Source organism: Sabethes cyaneus, chromosome 2, assembly GCF_943734655.1.
Source record: "Sabethes cyaneus chromosome 2, idSabCyanKW18_F2, whole genome shotgun sequence".
Classification (NCBI taxonomy): Eukaryota; Metazoa; Arthropoda; class Insecta; order Diptera; family Culicidae; genus Sabethes; species Sabethes cyaneus.
Genome location: NC_071354.1, coordinates 37,023,437 through 37,046,584, shown reverse-complemented (window position 1 = coordinate 37,046,584; position 23,148 = coordinate 37,023,437). Strand labels below are relative to the sequence as shown.

At 38.1% G+C, this 23,148-nt stretch overlaps 1 protein-coding gene across 4 annotated transcripts in view; it reads left to right on the top strand.

Moving 5' to 3' along the window:
* Positions 1–23,148, top strand: part of LOC128738957 (probable serine/threonine-protein kinase ndrD) — a 122,672-nt gene that overhangs the window by 35,766 nt on the left and 63,758 nt on the right. For 2 of the 4 annotated variants that reach the window (XM_053834461.1, XM_053834459.1), the window contains exon 1: positions 18,549–18,834. The exons of 1 other annotated variant lie outside the window; for it this stretch is intronic. The gene's annotated coding sequence lies outside the window, so the exon portion shown is untranslated. Of the gene's footprint in view, positions 1–18,548; positions 18,835–23,148 lie in introns of those variants that run through there. One more of the 4 variants, XM_053834460.1, reaches the window with a different exon arrangement.

Here is a 23,148-nt window from a genome sequence, read left to right as displayed (position 1 = left end):
TTACAATTGTAGCTTTTGAATTTTTACTTTTAATTTTCAACTTTTATTTTTTGACTTTTGATTTTCAATATTCAACTTTCGATTTTCACTTTTGCAGTTTTCATTTTTGGTGTTTGGGTAAAATTTTGACTGGACTGTTGGTTTCTGGTTTTTCAATTTTAACTTTTAATTTGTAGCTTTAAATTTTTTATCTTCGACTGTTGACTTTCCCTTTTAGGGTTTTCATAGTTTTAACTTTTCCCGCCATTTTTAACTTGACTTTTGGTTTTTGACTTTTGACTTTTACCTTCTGTCTTTTATCCTTTGAAATACTTTGACTTTCGACTTTCAGCATTCAGATTTATACTATTGACATTAATTTTAAGGTTCGACTTTACTCTTGATTCAACTTTTGACATTTTAGTATCGGATTTACTTTCAACTTTTGTCCTTACTTATAGTTTTTAACTTTAGATTTTTAATCTTTGATTTTCGACTTTTACATTTGGAATTTTAATTTGACTAGACTTTTGACTTCTGTGTTTAGAATTTTCACTTCTAACTTTTGGCTATTTGTTTTTCATCTTCGATTTTTAACTTTCACTTTTGACTTTTCGGTTTTTCATAGCATTAGCTTATCAGCAAAATTTTGACTTGGAATTTAGTTTCTGACTTTTGTCCTTTGGCTTCTGATTTTTATGTTTTGAATTTTGGAGTTTTGGAGACTTCGGATTTTCAGTATTTAACTTTTGAATTTAGTTTTAAGCGTCGATTTTATTTTTGAGTTGGCTTTTGACATTTTATTTTCAACTTTTGTCCTTTCGTTTTAACCTTTCGCCTTTTAATTCTTTTAATTTTTAATTGTTTCTGAACCATTAATTTTTTATTTTTTATTTTACTCTTGACTTTTTGTTTTGATATTTGACTCTTATTTTTCAATTTTTGACTCTTTTTTCAACTCTTGACTTTTGATTTTGACTTTCGACTTGCTACTCTTTGATTTTTGACTTTTGACTCGAACGTTTCACTTTTGAATTACTTACTTTCTTTACGTTAGTGGCAATGGTTTGTTATCGATCCTGCGTCGAACGAATTATGATCCTCCAGTACTGTCGGTCCTGGGCAGCCGTTCTCCAATCGCAACGAACATCAGCTGAACGTGCATAGTCCTCGACAGCGCACATCCATTGGATGCGGGGTCTGCTCCGAAGTCTACAGACTCTTCCTGGTTCTCAGCTAATAAAAGTTTTGGTTACTCTTTCATCGGGCATTCTTCCCACGTTCCCAGCCCGCCGCAGCCTGTCACATTGTACTACCTTCACTATATCAGCATATTTGTATACTTGATACAGCTCGTGGTTCATGCGTCGGCGGCGCACTGCATTTTCCATTTTGCCACCAAGCATTGATCTCAGAATTTTACGCTGAAAAACCCCAAGCACTCGTCGATTAGTTTCCTTTAGCGTTTAGCGTTGCGCCTTCCAAAGCCTTCCAATGTTAAATAGCAGGCTAAAGAGTCCATCCAGCATCATGAAAGAAAGGCGCTATTCCGACGTATAATTTTGACCCATCCAGCGCCCCAAGCAACACGCGCGAATCAGCCGTAATTAATGTTTTCGCAAAAAAAGTTCTAGCATTATCTGCCACAGCTCATTTCCTTTGACTGAATCGTACACCGCCTGAAAATCCACAGACAAATGATGCGTTTGCAAGTTGTACTACCGGAACTTGTCTCGTAACTGACGCAGGGTAAACAACTGATCCGTCGTGGAGCGACCCTCACGAAAACCACGAAAGCTTGGTTCTTGCCGACGAAGAACTCCGCTTGCGGGGTCGTCCAACCACTCCTTCTGCATTTGTTCTTCATCCCAAATCCTGACAAAGATATGGTGGATTGCTTCGTGCACTCGCTCGCTCCCAGCTTTTAGAAGTTCAGCCAGGATAACGTCCTTCTTAGCACGTTTTTCAGCCCACTGATTGCATTTGAATTAAAACTCGGTATTTTTATCCGTTGGATGATGCCATTTTGGTTTTAATTTTTCCTTTTTATTTTGCTTTTTAAGCTAAATTTTAGGTCCAATTTAAGGTCTAATTTCAACTCGACTGATGAGCCCATTCTTACACATGCTGGACTGCTGCTCTCTGAATCCTGAGGATTCATATTTCATAGTAAAGGGGATTCCTTTACCGAGTTAGTGGTAATCTGGGGATTCGCTTTTTGAATTCTCTTGCAAGAATCCTGGTTGCATAAGCAAAGCATTATGTACGAATTTTATGCAGAATTCCTCTACACGATTTCAATCCGAGGAATCCCAGAGAATCTTTTTGGTCCGTCCAGCAGGCTAACGCGCGTGCCCCGCATTCTCTATAATATTGCAAAATATACTTTCCGATACAATAATTCTCGTAGTGTTTTTCCGAAATTCGGAAGTTTTTAAACCTGATCGGCCGGTAGTTTTACGATAAATAAATTAATTGCGTAAAAATATATGAACCTTTCTACAATTACATAATTTTTGCTCTTGCTGGACAGGCCAATGCGAGATACAGCGTTTTGAAACAAACAACTCCCAATTCTTAGTGTACAATTAAGAGTAATGTTACAGCTTTTTCGAACAGTGAATCTTCATGCTATGCAAAGACACTTTGAGCTCTTGTGGAAGCATGTAAACAGTATAAAATACAGTTTTCCTCAACATTTGGAAACGACATTTATAAAATAAATAAAATGTTAAATATCACCAAAATATTCTTGTTTTACTATTTCTTTTGTTACACAAGTTGAAGTTCGTAATGCATATCTTTTCTTTGAAAAGCAGTTCTATTTAGGAAACAGGTCTAGTTATTTCGAACTTGAACATTTTTTATTGTGTTTTGTACTCCGAGTATGTCTTATGAATATGTGAATATGTCAACAACCGTTCATGAGCGTAAAACAATGCAGCAAAGTGTTACACGCTCGCTCACTGCCACATTTTCCATTTCCAACTTTCCTAATATTATTTTAAACAAGCTCTAAAAAACCCATCAAATTTTGAACTGATTGCGAAAACTTTCTACATGAAACCGGCTGAAAAAGAATAGAACGAGCTGATCTTGCACAGAGGCGAAGATAAACAAGCATATTTATGAATGAAACAATTCTTATGAATTATTTATGCGTTCGCATCACGATATCCACCCATGCTGGGGGTTATGCGCCTACGCAAGATCTGCTTACATACAGTCAGCCCGCCAGTATGTGAAAATTGATTCTTCGTAGGATTGAAAACAATCTTTTGAAATGTAGGTGATGTGATCTATCGGACCGATTTATTGCAGTCGCCCGGCCCGGACGAAACTCCGCAACCGCATTCCGTCGAATTGCATCACTTCACATACCCATGGGCCATGCCGATGGATGGCGAGAAATGACGAGGACGTGCCAAAGCTTTGGCTAATGAAGATATAGTTATTGAACCGGAAAGTATATTATGCATTCTGCATATAGGTGGCTGGCTATCCGATTTCAGCACATCGCAACTGGACTGCTTCCTCCGGTTATTGTTCTTCTCGGTTGCCTGGTTTCACTTCAATGGTTTGCATAAAGTCAGTCAAGCCATCATGGATGCTCTAAACCGGCCCAGCTTTTTTCGCTGTTCATTGTACTTGCCTCGTCTGAGGATATCGAATAGTCTCACCGCCATACTGGACAGTCTAGTGAATATGCTAGTCTGCCGCTAAAAATGAAGCATAGCAAGATAAGGCAAACCGAATCCAATTGCATTAGCATTGCATTACTTCGAAAGTCGGCTCGGTTGGTCGGTAATAAATACAAATAGACAATCACTCAGCCTCTGTGATTTACACTGTGCAAGTCGTTCGTTGTAGCATATGCTTTCACATTGGTTTATGAAAATTATATCTATATGTTATTCAATAAAAGAAAAAAATTTATGAACACTAAACTGTGATATATGACGGATGGCTTTTATTAAAATTTTTCAACGCTCTAGACTGATATGATCTAGCGAAAAGTTGTGCTAATTCTGCAGAAAACTCCGCAACATGCATTAAATCTGCTGAATCCAACTAGCATGTGAGTGTCCATATAAGAAGCTGGCAACGATGCGTGGCCGGTTTGAAGCGGAACGACCGATGACGATGTTGACGAGGAAAAAGAAAGACAGGATCCAGGCACGACTTGTCATTATTAGACTCCTCTTCGGGAGCATACCGTGTACACTACACGACAGCCTGAAGCAAGCCAAGAACATCGGTGATCGGTTGATAGTGGGGTACTTGCAGAGAGCTGTAGAACATAAAAGTCATCACCATCCAGTTGAGCTCATCACCAGCCATCCGCTAGAGGCATGGATGCATGCTATTCGTGCTAAATGTAATATTGCTTGTGCAAACTCATCGGCCTCGCGGAGGAATTAGCGCAGCTTTCTTGCGGCAGCTAAGTATATATATGTGCTGTACCTAGTATTCAAATCACGCCGGTGTGTGGCTCTCCGATGATGGATGGTTTCAACGTGAAAGGTCCATAATGGCTTTCAGGCAGGCAGGCAGGCAGGCGGACCGATTGAAGGGAGAAAATTATGGTTGCAGAACAACTACTGTTTCATAATGCGGCCCATTGATGCAAAGTGATTTATTTTGGTTATTTTACGAACTATTTGTAGTGCGTTAGTTATTTTTTTTTCTCACTCGGTATCTTTATCATGGAAATTTGCTACGAAAATTTCCATGAAATAAGAAATTTTCAGAAACATGCAGTCACTTCACATATTGAGACTTTGATTAAAATTCTAATTAAGGTATTTTGCACAGTCCTTGATAATTCTTTAGGGGTCCATGCGTGTTCCTATCACAAAAACCCTTGTACGTTTGTAAAATACTAAAATAAATAAAACATTCTGTGAGATAAATCTTAATGATTAATGTCGTTTTCAAAGTCTAGAACTTCGTTATTTTTTATTGTATTTACCCACAACACCGAGAGAGAACAGTACGATTTCGATCTGATGGTTTGCCTTGGATGGTTTTATGAAGCGCACTACATGTGCTCACAGGTTGACATTTTTATTGGTGCAGCATAAATCACCATCTACAGACATACTGCCCTATATACGCAGCGATTCACTCGTTCAACTTTCTGCACTTCGATGTGCAGTAGTTCCACGCAGATACTCATCAATTCACCCCCCTAGGTTAATAAAAATTTGATGGTGTTTTTCAGATATGAATGCCATAGAGAATATGGGCTCATGTAGACAATATAAAAATCATCTCAAACTTGGTGAAAAATGTTATAAGCCATAAATTTTTCCCTCTTTTGAAAGCGGATGCAAGACCGTTAATGTTTGCGGCAATCTATAACTAGGCTGTTACATGCAGTTTCAATCACTAAAATAGCACAACGTGCAATGGAGGAGCACTCTGCAGTCAGTTAATCTATCGATTTCTATTTTTTGGTGTTGGATCAATCTATTAAATCGACGAGATCCGAATGAATAGTGTATCGAACAAACGTATTGCATTTCGGTATGTTCGTCGCTCAAAACTCAAAACTACGTTTAACCCGCATATGTATCTTAGACTTTCGAATCGAATCAATCGTGTTCAGATCGTTCTAAACATCATTATTATCTTCGGATCCAATATACTTTATTGCTGGATATATTTTCCAATAACCTACAGTTCAACGTTAGGCGAAGGGACTTACTGCGCAATGATGACGGTTGCAGTAACGAGCGATGCTGTAGAAGATCTGTTGTGTTTGGAGAATGGCCGCGTTTATTACTTTAGTCGAAGGAAGGAAGTTATTACAACGAATGCTGGCTATACGATTATTTAAAAAAAAGATTGTGCCAATAATCCTCTGAAATACGTTGTATGAATGTGAGTCTTTGATCGCACCCAGAAAGGCTCTAAGCCTAAGCATTGCGTTTCTTTACTCTACGTTTGACTTACGCTCTTAGTTTTAACTTATGCTCTTTATTTCCAAAAACGAGTAAGTCCCTATTTTCTTTTCTTCTGTCTCTGTCTATTCTCTTCTTTCTGATTTTTCCTCTCTTATTTGCCTGTTGCTCTTTCTCTCCTCTTGCTATGTCTCTCCTTTTCTGCTATCTGTTATTCGTATCGCTTTTTCTCCATCTATTTCTTTCCACATCTTTCACTTTCTATCTTTCTCTCTTTCTCCTTCCTTATCTTTCCATCTCTCGTTCCTTCTCTCTCCATCTCTTTCCACTTTTACATTTTTGTTCTTATACTCTTTCTAACTCTTTCTCCTTCCATCTTTCTCCATCGCTCTTTTCATCACTCTCTTCATTTTCATCTCTCCTGCCTGTTTTCATCTGTTTCTATCTCTCTCCAACTCTTTCTATTTCTGTCCATCTCTTTTTCGTAACTCTCTATCTCGCTCTATCTCTAGAGTTGTACACCGCCGCGCCGCGCCGCCGCCAAGGTCCTTTTTCCCACGCCGCCGAAGCCATTTACCCACGCCGACGATGTAGCCCAACATTGACAAAAATACGGGTCATAATGTTAACAGCACATAGTGAATTGAGTTTGTGAATTCATTCTTGTAATGTACCGTCATCCGGGGCGAGATTTTGCCAAAAAAGCATATATTTTTGTTCTTTAGCTCAGTATACACACAATTTAGGAACTAAGTTGATTTCAAACCTGTCAAGATATACTAAATTGTTCAATTAACAACTACCGTAGAGATGGTTTAGTTACAATGAAACCTAATTTTAGTGGAAGTGCATGAACTTTGGCACAATCTCACCCCTTCTAAGGGGTGACATTTTGCCAAAAACATAAAGTTAGGCTAAACACCTAAACAGTGAACATTAGCATGTTTATAAACAATACCTATAAATATCAGTATAAAGTAGTTCACATGGGGCCGTCCATGAAATAAGTGGACTATTAGGGGCAGAGGGTCGGCCAAAAACAACGCATCATACAAAAAGCATGAACGAAAATAACCCGGAGAGGTCTGAAATAACTAAAAATGAGTTCGTAGTCAATGGACAGCCTTTATATAGCCAATAGCGTTTCTAGGGTTAACAAGGTGGAGTTATATAAAGGGGTGTATCCTAAGGGGGCATACCTATTTGATCATTTAACAAAAGTAATTATTACTTCGTTCGAGAACCTGCGGTCGCAGAACATGTGGCCTATCCCACCCCTCTCCCCCTCCTTAAAACTGGCAGGTTATACACGGTATAATATATTCGTCTTATATTAGAGTGTTTATTTGAAGTATCTGAAATTTCCAGAGAAAAAGTAAAAATTAGTTTAAATTATTTAGTAGACCTATGATGCTGTTTGCCTAAAAATGGATGATGCAATCTAATCTGTCAAAAAATTATGTTCAATAGTAAATAATGTGGGTGTGCTGGTTACGTATTTTTGTTGTATATGTGAAATCCACAAATTGGATTGTTCACTATGGCTTGGCACAATCTCACCCCCGTGAAGCTCGAAAAGTACAAAGTTTCGAAAAATATTATTTTCGTAATCAATACTTATCCAACGCATAATAACCTGTCAATACATTGTAAATGATTAGTTTCTATACCTTCAAGATAGCAAATTAATGCGATTTCTTGTTTGGGTTGGTTTATGCGGGACATTTTTTACAAGCGTTATTTCCGCGTATTTTTGATCGCGAACTTTGAACCCCTGTTTAGGCTAAATAGTTTGCTAATATTATCTGTGTTGCATTCTAAGTTATGAATAAATATGATGAACATATCATCATTTTGAATTTAGGTCACCAGTTTCTATAGATATAATAAATTTTCACAAATAAACATTTTTTGTTTTTGGCGCAATCTCACCCCGGATGACGGTACCTTTAATTTAGATTCAATTAAACTGCCGTGTAGCTGTACCCTGAGTGTTACCATGCTTCCAACTGAGAGCGAATCCAAAAGACCTAACGTAAACGAACTTTACCATGACGTTTTCTGCCAAACTTCTGTCTTGCTTCCCGGTGTTCATTACTTTTTAAGGAGACATAAGCGACCAAAATTTTTGAAAAAGTCAAATTTTTTATTTCCGATTTTGATTCTGCAGTCATTTTATTAGCAGTTTATTTTGATACTAATTTTGTAATGATCCGACCACGGGCAGTGACCGAAAAACGATCGAACACATAAGCATTCCACTGCGGCATGGAATAACCTCGCGGGAATAAAACGCCGCTCCTGTCAAAACACGATTTTCAAGCTTTATGTACATTTTTCTCAGAAACTACACAACGTATTGAAACAATTTTTTTTTGGTTTTATTGGTAGAAGCTTGGCAAAGACTTTTATAACTTTTGAGCTTTGTAAACTAATCACAGCTTAAGAAAAAAGATAAAGAAGGAAAAAAGACGGCTGAAAAATAAAAATTTGTCTTCTTTTTCGTTAGACCAACCTAGTGTTTTTGTCTTGACCTTGTAATGAGATCAGGCATATATGATTAATATTTTTTGAAATGCTAGTTCTTTTTCAATTGACGAAGGGACGGTAAGGGAATGTAATGAAAATTTTTTGGGAAAGGAGGGAAAAAAGTTGTAAGGAAGGGGGAGGGGGTGGGGTAATAGGTAGCTACGCTTAAGAAGTAGTCGTTGTGACTCCTACCTTTTGTCCAATGCTGGAAGGTGCATGGGTCGAATCAAGCTATAATCTGAGGTTATAGCCACCCACCTAATGGTGGAGTCTTGAAACACGTCTTGAATGATCGGTCACTCGTTTACAGTCTTTTACAGAGAAAACAGATGTTATTCAATGTCACGTCTGTTATGGGTACCTCTTATATGCCGTATATACAACTATTGTCCGGTCACCAAACTATTTCTTCAAAAGTATCCGTGACATGTTTAGATCTACTCAATGTTATCCCAGCTAATATTGTAGATAGACCATAGACGTCCATTGACATCTATTGCACTAATTGTTGTATCTTGGTGTAACTTGAGGTCGTATAACCCATCATGCGTCTTCAAGTCAAAGGACTGGCCACTTTGTCGGTTTATACGGAACGTACTCGGTCATTGAGGCTTAAGTACATGATTTGACTTTCATCGTGCCTGTCTTTGAATTCTAGTGTGATTTGTAGTGTCACATAATACGTTTGGTTAATTTAAAATTGCGTCCATTTTCATATTCCATATTTACTAAAAATTACTCTGGCCCTATATTCGGAACTGATTAGCCGAATCCAACCATAATCATATTGGACATTATTGCTTTTCATTTCGCGGTCGTAAACTGACTGGTGCCAAAATGAGGTGCCGGTCTTACCCCCATACTGATTTCCAGTGTTGCAAGCCCGCACTTGTGTGGTCTAATTTTCTCACATGCGCGTTTTAGTTCTAACGAACATGCCGGCATCTGCTACGGACTCTCGCTCTTATTTTTTCATGCACTGCGACAAGTTTTTGCGAGTGTGTATTTAGCTATCGGCCACAGTCGCCGCTCTCACTCGTCGTTGCAATCCAAGTAGCTGACACCGATCACTCGCGAGGGCTCGCAGTCTTATCCGCGTGTGTAAGTAAGGCGTAAGGTGAACAAAAAAGAAAAAAATGCAAAATAAGTATCCATATATCCTAGCCCGTACGAGCTGTTGGCTTCTCACAAGTTGTTGGCTTTGTGAGCGGGCTGTGCAGAAAGACACTTCGAGGCAGTGCACTCGCTAGTAAGTAGGTAGCAGCATGTATGCACACAGCATCGGCGGTTGCTTATCACACGCTTGCGTCAGTTGCGTAAGCGCTGGATGCTGCTTATACTCACTCACATGAGACTGGACATACTTTACTTCTCGCTCGATTTGCAACATTGCCGATTTCACCCGCAGTTTTAGGCGCCGTCTGTTATACGCAATGCATGTAATATCCCTTAATTAAAAAAAACACATTGGCAGAAAACTGAAATTTCATAGGTATGGCATAAAATTGAAAGATGGGGTGCGCATAAATCGGTTTGGTCATCTCTGAGAAACAGGTGATAATTATTACCTTGTCTAAACACGTTTTTTAAGCATAACTTCCAAACTAATTGTTCGTTTTCAATAAAACTTCCTTAAAGTTGTTATAATAGCAAGAGCTTTCATTTGGTACTAAGATCGTTGAAATCGGATGCGTGGTTCCTGAGAAACTCGTATCACGCAATTTTCACATTTTTGCTTATAATTTTTAAACGAAACGTCGGACCACGAAACAATTCAATAGTGATCTACTAGGCAATAATACCTTTTAAACAAAAGTAATAGCAAACAAATTGGTTCAGCCATCACTGAGAATGGAATAAAAAAGGAAGAAAACCGTGTGAAAAGTGACTTAAGTGTTTTCATATCATTAGAACAAGTTTTCAGAATTTCATTTCATTGTCAAGGTAACATCACTTGATTACGTACATCTTGGCGTCACTGGAGCGAGCGCGTCGCGTGTCGGTCCTGCACTGCGTGCTGCAATGAAAATCCTGGATCCAGACAATTCGCTTTTGTCCCCATGCATTAGAATCTTTGACAGGTGTCGTGTTGTTTTGGGTGGGCGGCCTTCGAATTCGTTCTCATTGTTCTCGGATAGTTCTCGTTGTCGATGCATTAAACTCACGATAATTCATCGACAATCGAAGATTAATTAATAAATTAAATTAAAAATAATTCAGTGGAATTCAGTTTTAGCATGGTTCGATCGTCCAACCCAATGCAAAAATACGGTCAGTCAGTGTAAACTTAGATAGTCAGAGCTACCCCTTTCGGACACTTTATTGCACAGTGTCAAACGTATTACCTCTGTATCCCTTTGAGGACGGCTTGTTTTTTTCAATTTTTCGGAAAATCGTTACTATGAAACAACAACATATTTAGAATGTATTTAACTATTGGAATATGAAGTGTAACTATTCAGCTAACTTAAGTTTTACACTTTTTAGGCCACGCGACCGATTTCAGATAATCTATTTATCAAAAGCTTTCACCTACACAATTGTATAGGCTAGTGCTTCTAACTACAGCAATCTCACAATGTCGCACTTTTGCGCCACTCGCACTTTTAGACTGAGGTGTTCAGTAAGGTGCAAAATCCGGGATATTAATAACTGTAACATATTATATAATACAAAACGCATCCATAGTCAATGACGAAAAAACCATCAGCCCCATAAGCTAAGCTACAGATTTCACCCTGCTCAAAACTGGAGTCGTTCTTAAATTAATGCTCTCTCTCTCTCTTTAGTCGTTTCTGGTGACATTTACACTATCGCGTTTTTGGCTTACTGTTTGATGTTTGTAATTACCATTACAACATGTTACGTCAATTTTCACTTTGTTTGCCATCTTCCATGCCATTAGTTTTATTTTAATTTTTTTTCTTCGATGATCCAACTCTCCTCCCAGCCATCAGCAAATTAGCTCGAGCGAGAGTTGAAGAAGTCACATTCGAGAGAAAGGGCATTAGCAAAAAGAAATGTAACAACTAACGCATGATCCGGTTCTTGCGGTAGATGATGATGATGATGATCGCTGTGCCGATCACGGTGCAGTTGCGCGTACCGCGCACGACGGATGCACGACGCTATTTCGGTGAGCCAGGATTTTCACTTGGCCCATCCACATGCACACTGCACACATCGGATCTGTTTATAGCTGGCGCATAGGTTTAGTGAAGTGTGTGCTTGCTAGGGGGATCACGCTGTGAAATGCGTGTTTTATATTTACATCACTCACTCGAAGTAGTATTCGTCGTCACACAGTTGGGTCAATTGTTTGAGTTGTTGATTTTAGAGTCGATGCATTTGTACGCAGCGCCCGGTGATTGCTGGTGCACTTGAAGCTACCTTAGTCATCGTCATCATCATCATCAGCATCAACGCAAGCGAAAGATTGAAGCACCTACAACATACTTCGAGTAGTTGCTCAGATAAACCAGGTCTATTTCGGAAAAACGAGTATTTCTTAAAGGAAATGTGAATCCGGTTGAATTATCTTCGAGAGTTTACGTTAAATACAATGAGTATATACCTATGACCTACATCAATGTTTCAGACAGCGTAATTGAAAGTGTTTCATGCACAGCGTAGGCAGATTTCAAATTTTCAAACGACTGCAAATAGCATATTCTAGTATCTAGCATAGTTGATCATCACTTGTATGATAAAATGTGTAGCAGAATTGAGCGTAACAAAAATCTTTTAGAAGCTGAAAACTTATTATGTTGTTTATAGTAATTCAATATTAAAGAGAAACAGGTTCGTTAGAACAAGTTGGTTTTTAAGATGAAATAAACTATCACTCTGTCAACTGTCATGCAAAGTTTCTCGGATCGGAACGCACAGAGCAAGTAGGAAAAAAATCTTACTGTAAGATATGCACAAGGGCCCGTATATAAACAACCCATTAGATTTAACGTGCCGGGAGATGAAGAGTTATGTAGGCCGACCGACCGACCGACATTCCGGCTTCTCATTAGGTGAACGGTGGAAGATTTCGTCACTCTGTTCTTGAGTTGCCATAGCCGAACGACAACCAACCGGCATGGGTCGACAGTTCAGTTGAAATGCAAACGAAGAACTACTCCTTCCGCTGCTCTGGCTGTGGGCGTATTGTTTACATTCAGTTTTGGTGTGGTTCTGTATAATGCGACACAATAAATTCGGCCATTCGGCGTACGGTCCCCGGTCGGTTTGTTTTGCTGAGGTTTTGATTTTGTCGAGATTTACAACCCATTTTCGTCATTCAATCTTACGCTGCATAATGCTGCTTTTATGATATGAATGAAACTGACCTGCTATTTTAGAACGACTAAAAATGGAATGGATGCCGTACAGTCAGATTTTTTTAATCATGTAAAGTTTAATCGTGAACACTAAATCTATTCTTACTTTTCATATATGCGTTATTATTGTCCACCAAATAAGAGATTATTTTGCTATCTATCCTGTCTCTTGCTTGACGCTGTTCGTCTGTCAGCGTGTTAGCCGCGATTCTCATCGCGGGTTTTTGGAGAAAGGCTCCGTTCCTATGAACCCCTATTGTGTGCTCAAATCCGATTATAATCTTAGATTATAGCTTGGTTCGACCCATGCACCTTCCAGCAATGGACAAAAGGTAGGAGTCATAACCCCGCACCTTCCCGCTCTTTCCCCTCCACTCCAAAAAAATTTTCATTACTTTCCCCTACCGTCCCTCCATCAATTGTAAAACCATCGTTTCAAAAAAATATTAACATTATTGCCTGACGGCATTTCAAGGTCAAAGACTAAAAAACACAAAACACGGTCTATTTCATAGGAACAAAGCCTTTTACCGAAAACCCGCGCTGAGAATCGCGGCTAACACGCTGACAAACGAACAGCGTCACGCGCAGTACCTTGCAAGTCGTAACGGCCTGCATAGTGTCGTCGTGCTGACAATAAAAACAAGTTAGATTAAAACTTTTCGGTCGATGGTTTCTACAGTAGACGAAGGAAGAGGCACAATTTGTGTGTCTAAAATTAACCTAATCAGATACGTCGCTACCTTAATAAGAAGGGTTTTGCAGTCTCCTTTTGTCCAGCGCCTCGGCAGTTCATAGGCCTAAAAAATTTTTTTTGCTTCCCGATTTGTACTATTATTAAAATTATAAAAATAAGACTCAACATTGACACGCGAAATGATACACAAAATACAAATATGATACCAATTTGTAAAATAATAACCGAAAAACCGAACGAAAAAACACAAAACTTTTGCGAAAACGGCAATAAAATAAAACAGAGATGATACAAAAATCAATATAAAAATCTAAAATGGAACAAAATGAAACAAAAATAGTGCTAATACTAACAGAAAGATAACATAAAAATTTACAAAACTGCTCCCAAAGTGATAAATAATAGTATTGAAAAGACTTGGCACAAAAATAACTTAAAATCAATACAGAAATGATGCAAAAATTATAAAAAAGTAATAAAAACGTTACACTAAATAAAAACCCAAAATGGTATTGAAGAAATGATTACCATAAACTAACACAAAAAGTAAAATGCAACAATAAATCACGTCACAAAATAACAAATATACGATACAAAAAAAAACACAAAAATTAAACCAAAATGGCACAAAACTCCAAGTCAATTCAGGTGTGACAAAAATATAATAAAAATAATACCAGAATGAGATAAACACGGTACAAATGTGATACAAAAATAAACACAAAAATGATAAAACTACAAGGTATACAGCCCTAAGGGTTGTACGAAAGGGTGACGTAAGACTATAGCAGATCATTAGAACAAAAATTAATGTAAACTGCATTTCTGGCATATGTATGTTTATAAGAATTTGTGAGAGTCATTGTTTACGTCAATGTTCGAAAGAGGAAAGAGGCGTGAAAGGGACTGTCTCTTGGTCCGAGAAGGTTTACTTTCATAGCTTACCGCTTGTTACATAGCAGAAAATATGGCACATACGCAAAAATTTCTGTTGTATTTGTATAAGAGTCCTTTCTCATCCTCCTACCACAGGAGTGAGGGGTCTCAAACCATCATATAATAAATTCATGCCTCCAGAAACCCTCACATGCTAAATTTGGTTCCATCGCTTGATTAGTTCTCGAATTTTGAGGAAATTGGTGTTTCATTTCTATGGGATCACCCCTTCTTAAAGAAGGTAAAGGTCCTAATTCACCATAGAAAAAAATCCTACCTCCAAAAACTCCCACATGCCAAATTTGGTTCCTTCCGCTTGATTAGTTCGCGAGTTATGAGGAAATTTGTATTTCATTTGTATAGGAGCCCCCCCCCCCCTCTTAGAAGGGGAATGGGTCTCAGTACACCATAGAAAAAAATCCTGCCTTCTAAAACCCCCACATGCCAAATTTGGTTCCATTTGCTTGATTAGTTCTCGAGTTTTGAGGAAATTTGTGTTTCATTTGTATAGGTGCACACCCCCCCCCCTGACGTCCTCCATAAAATTGCTCTCTTACCCCTTCCATAAAATTGATGGACATTTTATCTATCCAACGACATATAAATTGTTCAGTTTCGTTCAGTAGTTTAGTAGTTAATTACCATTTGAAATCTTTCATTCAAACGTTACACTTCTATTTTCGTTTTCACAAAGTGCTACCCAGTCCCAGTATAGTAAACAAAGTCGTAGTCCTACGTCAAAAATACTGTACAAAGAGGACACAAAAAAATATATCAAAATCAATATGAAAATCCAAAATAGTTCAAAATATCTCAAAAATGACATCAAATCAATACAAAAATGACTCAAAACCAATACAAAAACAAAGCTAGCATGACATAAAAACGTATTTTTAAAGATTTTTTTGTACACACAAAAAGTATCAAACGATTTAAGCGTTTTACTTAAATTTTAATCGTGTAAACCAAATCTATTATTGCTTTTCATTCACTTCAACTTCTGTTTTGTGCTGGAAGCAATAACACTACGTATTTTTCGAATTCTTCAGACTATAGACCCTACAGACAATTGATTTTATACAAAACTAACTTGATATCAATCCAGAAATGAGATAAAAATAAGGTAACAATTATACAAAAGTCATACAAACGTCACAAAAAAAGTAACAATAATACAAATAATTACTCAAAAATGAAACCAAAAATTTACAATCCATTTACAATTGATATAATAACACAAAAAATTAATTAAAATAGGATACAAAAATGGTACGAAAGTGGTACTAACATGACACGAAAATTTAAAAACTACAAGGTATACAGCCCTAAGGGTTGTACAAAAGGGTGACGTAGGACTATATCAGATTATTAGATCAAAGACCAATGTAAACTTTATTTCTGGCATATGTATGTTCATAAGAATCACTGTTTAAGTGTATGTTTAAAAGCGAAAAACGAAATATTCAGATTCAATTCTTCAATGAATGCAATGGTGGCTTTGAAAATACGTGGACGGGGGTTCATAAGTACAACGCCTGCAACCATTGAGACACAGAGATTTCTTTTAAAAATCAATTGTGTGCATCATAAAGGTTGAAATAGTAATGAATGGCCAGCCCACAGATTATTGTATTAAATATGATTATGCGTAGCTCGACATGTCTCAATAATCTTACTTTAACTCGCTTGTGTCCTTTAAAGGGCCATTGGTTACAAATAACATTAAAGCCAAAGCGCGTACATCGCAAATATGACGTGCCATTGGAATATCCTTCTCTTTTGGCATGAATGGCAACAGGCACGTAAGTTAGCAGCGTCGTTTCACTGTCTTTTGCTCCGAGAAGGTTTTACTAGTTTACTTTCACAGCTTACCGATTGTGAAATAGCATAAAATATAGCACATGCACAAAAATTTCTGTTTTTTTTTGTATGAGAGTCCTTATCTTCCTGCCGCAGGGGTGAGGGGTCTCAAACCATTATAAAATAAATTCATGCCTCCAAAAACCCCCACATGCCAAATTTAGTTCCATTTGCTTGATTAGTTTTCGAGTTTTGAGGAAATTTGTGTTTCATTTCTATAGGAGCCCCCCTCTTACGCTACCTTACCCCTTCCTATCTATTGCTGCCTTACACCCTCCATAAAATTGCTGATCATTTTATCTATCCAACGACATAAATTGTTCAGTTTCGTTCATCAGTTTAGTAGTTATTATCATTTGAAATCTTTCATTCAAACGTCGTTTTCACAAAGTGCTATCCAGTCCCAGTACAGTAAACAAAGACGTAGTTCTACGTCAAAAATTAAAAGGAAAAAGACTGCTTGGAATGCGGACAAAGGAAAAAATTTTTCGTTCCTATTTCTTCACACTTTTTAACAGTTCGTTATGAATTTTGTACTGCGATAGAAATTCCTTCTTTTAAGTAAAATCCTTTGCTACTGTCAAGTGAATAACGTTGTTCACTATTACCATGTAGCTGGAATCTTTGTCTTATTTATCTTTGTCTTATTAAATAGCTTTACCCTTTTTACGAGATAATTCGAAACTGTTGAACAGAAAACACAGTAAAAAGGCGATCAAAAGTTGACTTAAATACTAAGAATAAAAAACAACGAAAAAGTGATGAAGAGATCTCGAAAACATGATGAAAAATTGGCGAAAGAAGACAAAAATATGACGGAAATAATATGAAAATACGATGAAAAGACGAAGAATAGACACACAGCGACAAAAAATAACGAATACACGACCAAAATGGCGTTCAGTAGCGTTAAAAAGACAACAAAATACGTAAAAATGACAAGGAAAAACTGACGAATATGCGACAGAAGAACGACTAAATGACAATGAAAAGACGCTAAAACAGCACAAAAAAACGACAAAAAGTCACCGAAAAATGTGATGCTAAAACAAAAAACAACAACAAAGATATGACAAAAAGATGGTCGAAAAGACAACAATAAGATGACGAAACGACGATTAAAGAACGCCGAAAGGACGGTGAATAGACGACAGAGAAGGGGACGAAGAGGTAGGGAAAGACAATGAAAAGACGACAGCAAAATTACGACGAGACGAGTAGATAAAAAGACGATGACAAAAAAACAAAAGACAACAATATACGACGGAAAAACGCCCATAAAACATCAAAAAGTGATAAAAATTCCAAAAAAAAAAACATATAAAACGAGGAAAAGTGTATAAACAGATTCAGAAAAAAACGATAGACTATAAATGATGAATAAAAGACACAAATAACAACAAATCGTTAAAAAGTAACAAAAAGTCGATGTCAGGTCAGGTGTTGAAAAGGACGAAAAACGATTAAGAGACGTTTATAAAGATAACTAAAAAATGACAAATTACAGGTTTTAGAAAAACTGACAAACACTTAATACTAATATCAAATGTCAATTAAACTTTCATTTAAACTAAAATTTGTTTGATTTTGCTGCTTTCTTAATTTTGATTTTTTTTTAATTTTCTATAATCTGTTTCAAAGTGATTTTTGTTTATCTTTTATGACATAACTTTTCGCAAAACCAAGTCAATAATTAAAATTTTTCTCGAAGCAAAATATTTTAAATTGAGCTACATTTTCGGCACTCTACTGGAAATCTAAATTTCTTGCCATCTTTTCGCACTCGGACCACTTAATCATACGCGGTACGGACGCATACAACAAAAATATGCGTATCATTCTTTGCTCGTTCCTGTGCGCGCGGCGTACAACAAACAAGTATGTAAATCTTCTCTCGCCCGCGACCTTATTAGATGGAGAGCTCCTTTTTCGCTTGCTCAAGAGCATTTGGAGAGCATCATCAGCACAGCTAAACCGTACTACAACCGTACTCGACCAGACGCCCTGTAAGCTCACTTGGGTACTTCCTTTTCATAAGAAATATTATCATGATCGCCATCATCATCATCATCATCATCATCACCATCCGAACCGAGGCGACTGCTCGAAAAACATGCAGCATAAGATTGACTTCCGCTCTCGCTTTTACCATGCGCGCTGGCTGCGGCGCGGCCGCTCTGGCTGTGTCCACCAGTCACCGTCGTCAGTAGTGCGCGCACACATGAAGCCGACTCCTGTCCTGAGTCGGTAGGCGGACGGCCGGCAGATGAAGTTGCTTTCAGTAATCTCGCGACTTCAACACTGTCAAGATCAGCTCATCGCGCGATCGCAAAAAACAACGAACGAACCGGGTCCGCTGGGCACCCGAAACAACGAGCGCCATCGGAATGCCGAAACGGTGGAATTCTGCTTCTCTGCCAAACTAAATGAGTGCTGGCTTCGTTCTGATTTCTTCCCTGCAACAAGAACTCGTTCTATTCTAGAGCCCGGTTTAATGGCAAAGTGCTGACTAAGATTAGAACAGTTTGTTGTCGTTTTGGCATCGCCATTGCCGGTTCGTGTGTGGGACACGGCTGAATTGCTCCAATTCCCGTTTTTGGTACGGATTGTGATGAAATTAGTGGTGATGGTGGCGGTGGTGGTTCATGATCCGAGTGGCAAAGATTTATGCGTAAAAATAGTGATTTGAAGTTGCACTTTGAAGAGCTTGCCTGAGCGAGCGGTGCGAACCAAGTGGCACTTACTTCGTTAAATCTGAAACACAAAAGTTGTCAAGAGGACAGGAGCTGGTGCGGTTGACTCTGATGGGTGGAAGCGTGGACCGGTCTGGTCGCTACCGCGGCTGCTGGATTGATTGTGTACAAACACATGTGCTTTTTGGCTGAATAATTGTGATGGATGATTTGGATCGAATGTTTTCGGTTTTATTTTGACCGAGGAGTAATTTTAAACTTTGTGCTCGCTGAAGAATCGGAGTTGTGTGCACTGCGTGGGGACGAACGGCCCACATCAACAGTAATTTGTGAGAAGTTTGTTTTTTTTACGTAGGTCCCCAAATGGATCTAAACATCTGCCAGCAAGTTGAATCCGTTTTTCCACGGTCTGAACCCCCGTGGCTGCATTAGTTAGACGGCACATGTTTGTTTAGTATGAGTAGCAAGATGCAATGTAACTTAAATTTTTTTGCACGAAGCACACACACATGTTGCCAGACTCTGCTCCTACGGGGCTAATCGGGATTATGAATTTTCATGCCGAATTGCTTTCGTGCCGGTTGATTCAGAAGAAAAACCCGGAGGTGTGTTCGAACGGGAAATGCTTTCGAGCGTGCTCAGTGAATCAACGAGGGAGGACTACTGAACTACATAACCAGTGAATACTTTAGTTTTTGCAACAACAAAAATCTAGTTTAACAACAAATCAGTACATACAGCTTGATCGATACATTTCCTTTCTGCTATCTGTGGTCACTGATATGGAATACAGCTTATTATGGGCTAGATGCTCACAGCTCGCGATAAAGACTGCAAAACGAATACCGTAAATTAACTTGTACCTACTAGATATACCGGTGGGCTAGTGACCGTGAAGTTTATGATGCTAAACTGCTGCTACACAATTACCGGTACCATCCGTCGGGCTTTTCTCGGGAAATCGTAAAGTAGCACCAATTCTCACGTATTTAACGACGCGACGGTTCCATTTCATTTGTGCAACACTTTGAGCGGTATAAGCAGCTTGTAATTTCAAATGAGATGGTTTCCAATGCTGAATCTATGAAAAAACATGCATGGTAGAAAGTATGTGAGGAGCTTTTTCATTTGGATTAAAGTATTTGATTTACTCAGAGCAATGATTTCCAATTCGATCAATGTTTAACATTATCCATGAGCCAAGAGCGAAAGAGTTTAGATGTATATTCTATTGTAAATGTTATATAGAACACATGTAGAGTTAGTTATTTGCTGCAATATTGCTGAAGCGAGTATTGCTATATATTTTATATTAAGTTTATTTCTCTCCGAGAACCTCTGTTGATGTTCGTATCGAAACAAAGGTGAAATTTGTATTCTACAAGAGGAAAACATACGTTTTCTATAAGGTTAATGACCATTCGAAGAAAAATAACAGTGACCCATTATAGTGTCATGATTTACTGAATTATGGGTTTTATACAATTAGGCCATTACACCAGTTTTTAGTAATCTTGCTAATTTTCATCGCGATGATTGCTCATCATCTGCTCATCAGCGTTTTAAATTTCGTCAATAGGTATTTCTGTCTTATCCTATTCGATCGCGAACGAAGGAATGTCATGCTACTCCCAAGCACCATTCAGTTGGTTCTTTGTGCAATCTTACTGGTTCGGCCAATCACGGAGTGCAACTACGGGCAATCTACCTAAGCTAAGCTAAACTAAGCTTGTCCTATTCGCTCGCGAAGGATCGCGACGCAAAAGCTGGCGAGAAAACTAAGAATTGGTTACACTCACAAATACTTATTCGGTATCTCTGTCTCCATTGATTGTGTGAGCCTATTTTTTGCAAAAACAATCCTCGATCAAAAATAAAACGTTATTCGAGTCACATAATTATGAAGTCGTCAATATATACTTGCGACGCTAGACATATTCAGGAACTTCAAGCAGTGAATGGACAAATTTCAAGATCTAGTTTCAATAAAATGCAATCGTATTCCACTAGATACCATATGTGCTAATCAAGTTTGGCACACTCTCTTCGCTTCGATTTTGTACTTTTGATTACTACACCTCAGCCAAGAAAAATTTGAAACAGTGGCGTATGGGGCTCTGCCAAATGTCTAACAGATATCGAACAGAATCAATATGGTGTTGGCAGAATTCAGGCCAGATAGGTCTCACTGGCATTTTTAATCCAAAGGATAATTAAGTTGCCACTGTCTCATGTAATTGGATTCGAGTTATTGACAGGTTAGAAGAAATTTTTTTGTCAGGATAGATTTATTAATTGTATTGTCAATCCCGATGACTCTATATGTAAATTTCGAGCCGCAAGCAAATCCCAAAATTGATCATAAACACATTTTATATCGGTGACGATCGAATCACTGGACGTGAAATGTTCTAAATTATTTTACATCTTCATTCATTATTCTTTAATAAGTAATTTCCGAATCTTAGCCAGATCTGAACAAATGATACCCGTACCTGTAACAGATGTTCGTTACTGTCAAACACATAGAGTAAGCATAGAATTTACAGTGACTTGGTTGGCTTCGCTTTTTGCTTGTTGCGAAAATTATCTATAATATCGATAAATTGGCGAAAAATATCGTTTGCTAACAATTACCTGCGAATTTGACGTTTTGAAATCACCTTTGAGAGTGTTTCGAATCGAATCGGTACTTTTATCGATGAATAGCAACACTGGTTTTTAAAAGTAGTTTTGCTCAGTTCACCATATTTTTGCGTTCATGAGGTGAATTTGAAGCTTCAACAATAAAAAAAATGATATTCAGCGAATAACAAGGATTTGAAGCCAAGCTTGGCTTTAAAAGATTCTTGACTATAATAGCACCGGACTCAAACTGGGAATGGCAATTGTAGAGAAAGAAGTCTAAATAATCCCAAGCCACGCCGAGGTCGGATCATTACAAAAATAGTTCCAAAATAAGCAAAATAGTTTGTAGAATCCAAATCTGAAACAAAAAATTGATTTTTTCAAAATATTTAGTCGTTTATGACTCTTTATCCGTGTAAATTTCGAAACGATTTCATACTTTTCATATACACGTTGTTTTCTAATGTTGCAAATCGAGCGAGAAGTAAACGATGCCTACTCTCACGCGAGCAAATATGAGAAGAATAGCATCTAACGTTTACGCCACTGACGCAAGCGTACGACAAACAACAGCCGGTGCTGTGTGGATATTTTCTGCTACCTCCACACTCGCGAACACACAGCCTCTTTCTGCATAACCCGCTCGCGAGGCTAATAAATCATGGGCAGCCAACAGCCCATGAGGGCTAACGACACGCTGGGATACAGATTTTGCATTCTGCGGGCAAGAGTTCAAGACCTCGTGAGCAATCGGTATTAGCTGTTCAGGCTGACTGCAATGACGAGCGAGAGGGACGACTGTAGCTGTTACATACTCGCGAAAACTCGTCGCAGCTTAATAACAGCGAGAGTCCGAAAGAGATGCTTATGCTGGCGTATTCTTTTGAACTTTCACTTAATTTTAGTGCTGACAGCGTTAACACTAATTTTTCGAATTCTTTAGGTTATACAACCCACAGTCAATCGATTTTATACAACTTGTTTTAACTCATGTCCAACAAATTTTTTTTCCTCTCCAATTTCTAAAGCCAAAGTTTCAAGGAGGATATAGCGAGGAAAACTTTAAAACTAATTTGCAATGGCCTTTGGAATAGAGTTTGGCTCTGGTGTCGTCGACAACCTATGTCAAAGAAATTTGTCTTATATCGAAGGAAAACCTCTCTTGTATCGAGTTATCTAGTTGTTTAATATTGAGGTTGTTTTATGACGAGGTTGCCTTATATCGAGATATCTCTGGATTCGCAGCATGAATAAAAACGTAAGCTTTTAGCGCATTCGAAGAAGATGATGTGTGTAATTTTATATTGATTTCTGTAACATCTTAATGTCTGTTTCTTGTTATTATTGTGCCACTTTGTTATGATGAAAAATATGAAAGACTAGAGGACCCGGCGCGCGTTGCTACGCCGTTCTAAAAAGGGGGTACATGCATAATCCTAAAGGTTTGATTAATTGTAATCTTGCAACCAAGAGCTTTCTTTTTGAAAACCCAAGATATTCCTAAATCATGCCGCAAATTTCTTATCCAACGCATCAGCATTTGTGACTCGAGCAGCAAGTCCAACGTAACGATTTGGGTTTTATTACCGACC